The sequence below is a fragment of the Polypterus senegalus genome, chromosome 1, assembly GCF_016835505.1.
Source record: "Polypterus senegalus isolate Bchr_013 chromosome 1, ASM1683550v1, whole genome shotgun sequence".
Taxonomy (NCBI): Eukaryota; Metazoa; Chordata; class Cladistia; order Polypteriformes; family Polypteridae; genus Polypterus; species Polypterus senegalus.
In genome coordinates, this window is record NC_053154.1 from 185,829,233 (window position 1) to 185,838,719 (window position 9,487).

At 35.5% G+C, this 9,487-nt stretch overlaps 1 long non-coding RNA gene across 1 annotated transcript; it reads right to left on the bottom strand.

Annotated features, from left to right (window-relative positions):
* Window positions 1-270: 270 nt before the first annotated feature.
* On the bottom strand, window positions 271-7,381 carry LOC120518719. The gene is made up of 3 exons (XR_005631286.1): window positions 7,330-7,381; window positions 593-644; window positions 271-302 (listed from the first exon to the last, which is right to left on the bottom strand). It is a non-coding gene; the product is annotated as an uncharacterized LOC120518719 (long non-coding RNA).
* Between the last annotated feature and the right edge of the window lie 2,106 nt (window positions 7,382-9,487).

Sequence of the window (9,487 nt, forward strand, 5' to 3'; positions counted from 1 at the left end):
ATATACCTCCTCAGTGCTCTGGGCATTCTCCAGTGCCCCTTTAGTAAACGCCTTTGTCCTGTAAGAAATATTCACATGTTAGCCACACAGAGAGAGAGAGAGAGATACCTTCCAACAGCAAAATTCTCCAATAGAATAAAGCACCACCACCTCCTGATCAAGGGTAAATCACACTGCCATGCAGATGGAAAAAACAAAGTACATTAAAACCAGTAACAAATATTAACAAATAATCAGAGACATAAGTGAAAGCTTATAGCTGTGAAGTAAAATGGCGCATCCAAGACAAGGTGCAGAGCATACTGTGGAGCACACAAAATAATTATTTCAAATTAATATTTAATCTATTTGCATACAGTACAGTGCACACTCTACTTATTGCAATTTATTTATAGTGGTTCTAAAGAATTCCCAACCTAAAAAATAAGTTTCTTTGATTTTCTCACCATCAACATGAATACTCCACAATCCACTGATCCAACCAACTGCTGTGGAAAATTCTGATATTGAAATGGTGTCATATCACCTACTGCAAGTTACAAAAGAATGTCCATTACTTGTAGTCCTCTCAATGACATCCCTATAAACTAACCTTGTTTTTAATTAGTATCCATGTGCCTGAAGATATTCGTTTTGTCATGTTACTGTAACAAAAACAAATAAACAAGTCTTACACATACAAATGTAAATATCCAATATGTGCTGATATTTAGGTAGAGTAAGAAAATCTTGATGTAAGCAGAATATAAGCACGACTTCTTAAAGTAGGCATGTGTTATCAATATTAGTGTGACTGCATTTTGCATATACGGGTTGGAAAATGGATGGATGGATGGATAACTTAAATATTTAGAATATACACTTGAATTAATTAAAAAATTGCAATGTTTAGAAACTTAAAAAGTAAAATAATATCAACCTCATTGTTTTAAATATTATATGTACACACAAATTGGTGATCAAAATTAGAGAACATTTATGAACACTTATTTTTTTTTAAATATTGTTAATCTTCATTATTCAAAATTTGAATGATTAGTAACTGTGGGTATTATCACTGTTGTTTGTACTACTTACAAAATAATCAAGGCACTTCAAAAAAAATCTTTGATTTTGATCACAGCGTTACTGACAAAATAGACAACAGTATCCATTGTAGCAGAAAATAAGATTACAACTAAAATTTTTGGAGGGTTACAGTTTTTAATAATTGGTGTCATTGTAAAGCTGAAATATTCTAGAAATCACATACTTGGAACAACAGCTTCTCTAGCAATGGCTGAAATGGTTAGACAATTTGCCTTCATTTGGACAACCTGCTGTCACAGGGTTTCATTCACTTTTGATTGGCTTGCCATCTTGCAAAGTAATTAGCAGTGCTGCCAAATATATAGGGCTTGTCAGATAATTAAGGAAATTAGCACAAGGTGTTAGAGTAACAACAGTATCTATGATGTATCTGAAATTATTCTCTAATTGTGATCATAGTTCTTCAAATTTCTCATTTAAGTTTTTTTTTTATATTATGCTTCGAATATGTTTAAATGATGAAATACACCTAAAATCTGCCCTTCTATTCCAGTTAGGATAGCTTCCATTAGGTACAAGCAGTGACTCTGAAATTTAGTGTAAGCTGTTAGATAGAAACACACACACAATACATTATCTATCTATCTATCTATCTATCTATCTATCTATCTATCTATCTATCTATCTATCTTCTAAACCCACTTTATCCTGAACAGGGTTCTGGATGATCTAAGGACAATCCTATAAAGCATGGCCTAAAAGGCAGGAACAAACTGAACAGAGCATCAGTCTATTGCAGGGTAAATTTGCACATGCACACACGCACACACACACACACAAGTATGTATACTATATACTGTATATGTGCATAGTATTGTGCTAAAGTCAAAGAATTTTTTAAACAAAATATGAACAGTTTCTGCAAGTATGTTGCGAATTCCCATATTATATATACTGTATATGCATAAATACTCTTCAAAATGCACACATACATGTATATTTACACAATATGCATGTTAATAGACACACACACAAAAACATTAAGAACTGCTATTAACATCATGCAAAACAAAAAAAGAACAAAAATTTGAACTCCATGCAAACTCTGAACTTTGAACAGCGAACCTTGAACAGCGAACTTTGAACAGTGAACTTTGAACAGCGAACCTTGAACAGGTTCCAAATTATTAAACTTAAGCAACCTGAAAAGTGTCAAGTATCGACCATCTCCCAATCCATAAGGATTGGCTGAATCAAGAAAGAACATTTGCCTGTCTTTAGGCTTCATGACCTGTGAAACACATTTTGAATATTTTTGAATGTAGAAATAATCACTTCAGAGGGGAATAAACATTAATCTCCACAAATTTAATTACACAATACATGAAGAAGTTAATACATACACATAGCATCCAATGACTAGGCTTCCAAGCAGGATAAAGCAGATAATCCTTGAGCGCAATATTATTCTGGAAGTCATTTAAAACATGAAATTAATGATCTTGACAAGTTATTTGCTCATGCTTTATTGTTAATTGATACATAATGTTTTTGTTAACTTACTGGAAATGATAAAAAAGGATCTTGATTAAGTGGTGGTAGCCACGTAACCACAACATATGCATCACCTGCCAGTACATCCTTCCCCTAAAAAATTCCACACAATTCAGAGTTAACAAAAGCAATATGGTGTGTTTGTGTGTAACTGTTTAACTGCAACCTACCTGTACATCAGCCACCAATGTAATTGCTTGCAGGCAGCTATTTGCAATCTAGAATAGTTGTAAAAGTAACATACTGGTGTTACACATACATATAAAAACATTTCCATAACCTTTGTTTATAGTGTAGACTTACTGTTGCCTCTAGCTCTTCATTATGACCCAAAGTCCAGAAGTCCTTTCGCTGGAGAGTAATATTCCCAACTTTAGCCACTTTCTCTTCTGGGTCATTGTTGCCCAAAATCCAATCAAGCTTAAAGACCAACAGAAATATATAATTAAACAAAAAAGATTAAGTATAACTGCCTTAAACAGTTAAACAACAAAGTACTGAATTAATAATCTATGGAGTAGAACACACCATTTTTATTTGTTCATTGCTTGGCTGACAATCCCAGCAAGTTCTACTGGCAGACAGGTCTTGAATCCGATACACAATCGGGTATTCTGTTGTGACAGACAATTGGAAAATTCATTTTAATTTAAAATACCTTTTTTAAAGTTATATTACTTTTTGTAGAAACACTTACCTTTAGTTGAGGCAGTCTTAACATTTATCAGAACAGGGTTCTCCTCTGATTTGGTTTCAATAATCAAAAAGCAAACAAACACAAAAAAGATATTAGAGTGTGAATCAGAAGACATAAACTTACATCTTGCAATAAGTAGCAAAAACACACCCCTTGCAACTGTTGCAATGTTAGCAAGGGAAGAGTTCCTGTCCATATCAGGATTTGTTTCCTCTGGATGCACATCTGGATTTCCTGTTTCAATACATATATCACAACGTGAAAATGAACATGTAAGTAAACTAGACAGTAGGAGCACTCAAATCCCGTCTTTTAAACAAATAAAAATAAGTTAAAATTTCACAGTAGTTTTACATGTTGAAAAAAAGATGTCAAAAACAATATTACCCAACATGGGCAGTCCATGAACATTCATCACCGTTTCAGACCCAAAAGTCTTCTTTAGCCTGTTTAAAATGTTGTTGTTCCTGTTTTGATTGTAGTGATGAATTATGTTCTTCATTTGAAAGAGATGGGTTGATGGCATTGTCATATTCAAGAAGTAGTTGTTTTTTCTCATCTTAGCAAACAGTTGTTCAGCAACCTGACTCTTCACCCTCCCAGCTAGCTGTGGTACCAAGGTGAGTTTCCTTAGGATATCCCTACGGTCTTTGGTATTGCTCTCATAAAATCTATCATACAGTGCATAATGATCAGAAGAACCCATTGTGGGATGACAATCTAGATCTGCCATTATCTTTTTAGTGTTCAGCCAAGGTAGGGACACTTTCAGCTTTCCGCATGCGGCCAGTGCTAGGCTGCTTTCAGTAGGTTCAGCTAAATGTCCTTCAAATGGAGAGAAGGGCAGCTTTTCTGGTACCCTGAGATTAGTATGTGTGGCAAGACCCCTGGCAAAGTCATAAATTACCACATTCGACATGTGTTTCCATGACAGCAACAAATCAGCAAAGTCACGAGGGCTCTCAGCTCGCAGATTACATTTAAGGGTGTAAACAATCCCACATAGACACATGATTACTGCCCATCCACCTAACAGAAATAAGTCATTTAGATTGTTACATTTTCAAAATAATACTCAATAATAAAATATACTACAGTACACATTAACTTAGCTAAAGTTATTTCAAAGTTAATTTATTCTGTTCAATGCAAGAAATAAATAAAAGACTACACTTGGTGTAAGACTTACTAGAGACTGCCCAAATTTTTTGAAATATTTTATCATACATTTGCCTAGACTTCATTTCATTCGATAGTCTAAGTAGCAGGTCACTACGTGATCCACTGGAATCCAATCCACACTCTTTACACAATTTTCTTATCACTTCAACCTATCAAAGACAGTTTGTTAGTGTGTAACCTGGGAGATTAAAAAATGGATTTTTTTTCAGTACTCAAAAAAAAAAAACCTTCTGCTTGAAAAGTTCATCTATAAGCCTGTCTTCTGAAACTGAGATTTCAGCAGCCTCTGACAAAGACTTTGGAGAATGAATCTTTTCAAATTCAGTGTTCACCACAACATTCGAGCGCCGAGTCCTCCTGCCTATCCAAGGAGTCCAAAAGTGAAAACTTGGTGGTACTGCAAAGGGATTATATCTTCCACCTAAATCAAAAGTGTTACAGATAATCAACAGGTAGGAGAGCAAACAGGTGCCATGTGCAGTCTAGTATTTGTAATGAAATGGCCAAGACAACATACTTACTGACAACAAATCCACGACAAATCATCTCCTTGGACAATGTCTCCCAAAAAGTTTCCAAATCAACCTCTCCTCTGAAATTCTCTGGTGGTTTTTTTATATCATTTACTAAAAATAAAGGATTTATGTTTTATTTTGACAAGTCAATAATGGCTTAGGTGTGGTAAAGTGATTGTGCTGTGAATTAACATTGAAACAGTAATACCTGATATCTTGAAAACACCTTTTTTGTGCAAATCCATTACCACCACTGGGGGATGATCACCACAAGTGACACATGAGTACTTATACTCATGATCCGTAAGGGCCTCAAAATGTAAATAGGCATGCAACCCTGTGTCCGATGGTGGAAACTGCACACCTGCTGTGAGCTGTAAATATTCAACAGCTCTACTCACTGCAGTATGGACCTAAAACAGGAAATTGAAAATGACCCCTCGCTCTGTAATTGATTTACACACTTCATACTGTATGTATCTTTCATTACATGTTGCAACAATATCATGAATTAAGGGTTACACATGGCAAACAAAACATGTCACTTATGTTTTAAAGTGAAAATCAGCTAAATAATCAAAGCAACTATAAAACTGGTACCCAGGTTTTGGTTACTTAATAAGATTCAAAACTACAAAAAGACAAGGTTACCTGGAGAAAGTTTCTCAAGGTTAGACATAATGCCAAGTCAAGAATAATGTAATCGTTGAAATTGTGGAGGTGGTCTTTCCACTCTTGGTAACGGTAGAACATTCCACACTGTGGGCACTGCTTGCAGTAAGTGGAAATATCTAAAAGATAAAAAAAAAAAATTAGCATAGACAATTTTTGCAAAATGATAAAAGGATTAGGACTTGATACTTGCCTTCAATAATACACCAGTTGGTCAGTATTTTTGCCTTTCGTGTAATCAGCATAGGATCACTATGTGGGACAATGCTGTGGCATCTCTGGCACATTGTTTCTTCCGGAAAAAGGTTCTTTGGATAGTGCCTGTAAGCTGTAGGTACACACAAATTCTTTGGCAGGGCAGCAGGTATCTTCTTGTTCCTCAAAATATAAGTCACTATACTCTCAAGCCCCACACCTTTTGGAGGATAAACAGAATGGTCATCTTTCACATTCCTTTCTTCAAAAGAACAGAGTTGCTCATTTGCTTGCAGTGCTTCCTCTATACTAATAACGGTCCTGAAACGTTCACGGTAGGTCTCAAACAAGTGCCATTTGGCAATATATTTGTGAATGCAAGATCGCCTTAATCTGGCACTGGTGTTTAACTTTGCAACGTAAACAACAATGACACGTCCCAAGCGGCTGTAATACGACATAGATGGTTCATAGACTGAAATGCATTTTTTTGTTTGTGATATTCCAATTGTCGTGATAACTGACAGTGGAACCCTGTTGGTGTTCGCAAGCTGCTGTCGAGCAAGGCAGGTCTTCTTCTTTTCTTCACTGAACTACTTTGTGCTCACCATCTCCGACAGTACCTTCTCAGACAGTGAAACGGTCTTGGCCAAGGAAGCACAGTAGCTAACTGACCTGATGTGTTTGCAGTGATAAGATACAAGACCACTCCTTTGTGCTACTTCCATATTGATCTGGCATTCATTGGGCTCACATAACACAGTGTGAACTTCCCCCCATGTTTTACACTGTACATGAAGTGGTATGCTATGCCCTTTAAATGTGTTCATAACAGCAAAAATGCAATTTTTCCCATCAATGCATTGACTGGTAAGATGACATTTGGCATTGATGTCTTGTGTTTTTTGCTCTGTGTGTTTGCGGTCAATATGGTTTTTCAAGTTCCATTTATTAATTTGAACATTGCATATTGGGCACCTCATTCTGACCACTGCATGCAAACGAACCTTTCCTGTGTAAACTATGGTTGTGTGTGGAATGGTCATTGTGGCACAGGCAGTTGGTGGAGTCTCCAAGGCTGGTGGAACAGTAACTGAGGCAGTGGCACTTGTAGTTTCCAGGGCTGGGGGTACAATCATTGTGCCAATGGCAGTTGGTGGAGTTTCCAGGGTTGGTGGAACAGTCATTGTTACACTGGTAATTGGTCTGGTTTCCAGGGTTGAAGATGGTTCTTTGGTGGTCGAAAAAGCATTCTGTTTATGTTTACAAACAAGCAAGTGATTTTCAAAGTCACTTCTCCTAAATATTGTAGTCTGGCAGTAGGGGCAGTGATAATGCTGTATAGTCTGCAGTCTAAACCACATCTGTGGATGGCAAAACCTAAAATGTGTAACAGTATAAATTGTTATAATGTAGAATACCGAGTTAAAAGTATATGCACCAGTACTGGACATAAATTAAAAATAAACTCTCAAATGAACTTACCTTCATGGAGAACTGCCTTCTTGAAATGACTCTTCAAATGTTTTTTTTATTTTTTCCAGTTTGGAGGGCTAAAAAGCATTACCACTACAAAAAGGACAATGGAACAAGGTGCAACATCTGTTGCATTGAGTCAGCAGTGGTACTGACTCTCCCAATTGAATAGTTATGTGTTTCTATAAAAATGACAAAAAAGCAGGATGGCTTTAGCAAGTTTAAATTCTGTATCTACAGTAATCACTCACAATACTAAATAACTGTTTTAATCAAGCAATCAAATTTGAATTCTTTTGTGCATTTTACAATTAGTATTGTCACAAAGCAGCTTTAACTATTTCCAGGCCATAAACCTGGAGACAAAAATCTTGGTGTCAGTACCAGATTATAATTGAACAAAATAAAAATTGGTCTGTTTTTGTTTTACACAAATTAAAAATAATATAGCAAGTTTAAAAAGAAAAGACAAAGGACAAATAGGAATGTAGATTCATTGTAAATTTTATTTATTGGACTGACTAGGCAAATATATTTTTATCCTACATTTGAAGGCTGACAGATTGTCAGAATCTCAACCACTTTGGCAGGGTTGTTCCTAAAACAGTGTGCTTTACAAACTACTGTTTTATATCCAGCTACAGCTTTTTTTTATTCTAGAGACAAGATATTCCACTTCCTGTAAGAGTGATTGTAAGGAATTAAAAGGTAACTCAAATATTGAGATCCTTAACTATGAAAAGTGATACATGTGATCACCAGTACCCTAATAATTCAATACAAAATACAAAATTTGCAGAAAGAAAATGTAAAGAAAGCAAAACAGGGGTGATATATAAGGTTCGTATTTCCTGGCTCTTGTAAGCTCTTCAGCCATTGTATTTTGAACTAAATTAAGTCTGTTATCAGCCACAAAGCCTTATAGTGATCCATGTAGAAGTAATAAAAGCACGGATAAGTTATTTAGCATCATGGAATGCTAACATAATCTAAGTTTTGCAATATTTCTTAAGTAAAATGAAGACTACTCTAGATACATGTTTAGTATGTATATCAAATGAAAGATCATCATTTTCACTGTAGATATATCCAAGTTTAGAATTAGTGCATTGTGAGTGATAGGGGTGCCATCAACAGACATGTTACATTCAGATTGACATTTTTAGCAGCTTTCAAAACAATGACTAGCAGTTCTGTTTTGTTAGAATTCAACAAGGACAATTTCTTTTTTTTTTTTATATTATTTATTAATTTTATTACAATCAATACATAGCAATCAAGTTTTTACAAAAAAGAATTATGCTAAGAACAGATCGATCCCCACCCTTGAGAGAGAGAGCAAGCCAAACGGTGTAAAATTTAAGGCTTTTAAAAATACCTAAATCAACAAATTCTCTGTGCTTTATAAAATCATTTCAAAATATTACTGATTAGATCCTGCCATGTTTTGAAAAAAGTCTGCACAGATCCTCTAACTGAGTATTTGATTTTTTCCAATTTTAAATAATATAACACATCAGTTTCCCACTGACTTAAAGAGGAGAGTTTGGGTTCTTCCAGTTTATCAGAATAAGTCTGCGTGCCAACAGTGTAGTGAATGCAATCACAATTTGTTTGTCTTTCTCCACTTTAAGACCCTCTGGAAGAACCCCAAACACAGCTGTTAATGGGTTAGGAGGGATTGTGAGTCCAAGACTGTCTGAGAGGTAATTAAAATTTTTGTCCAGAATAATGTTAATTTGGAGCAGGCCCAGAACATGTGACCTAGTGAGGCTGGGGCTTTTGCAGCGTTCACAGGTTGGATCATGCCCTGGAAACATTTTGGAGAGTTTTAGTCGAGACAGATGTGCTCGATATATAATTTTGAGTTGTATAATTGTATGCTTTGCATATGGAGCTTGAGTGAATTCTCTGCATTGCTACTTTCCACTCCTTTTCTGATATATTAATTGAGAGGTCATTTTCCCAGTGTCCTCTTGGATCTTTGAAAGGAAGGGATTGTAAAAGGATTTTATATATTGTAGAGATGGAGTCTAACTCCTTGAAATTGAGCAATAATTTTTCCAGCGTGGATGAGGGTGCAAGATGAGGAAAATCTGGAAGGTTCTGTTTAACAAAGTTCCTGATTTGAAGATAGTGAAAGAAATTTGTAGCTGGAATGTTAAAT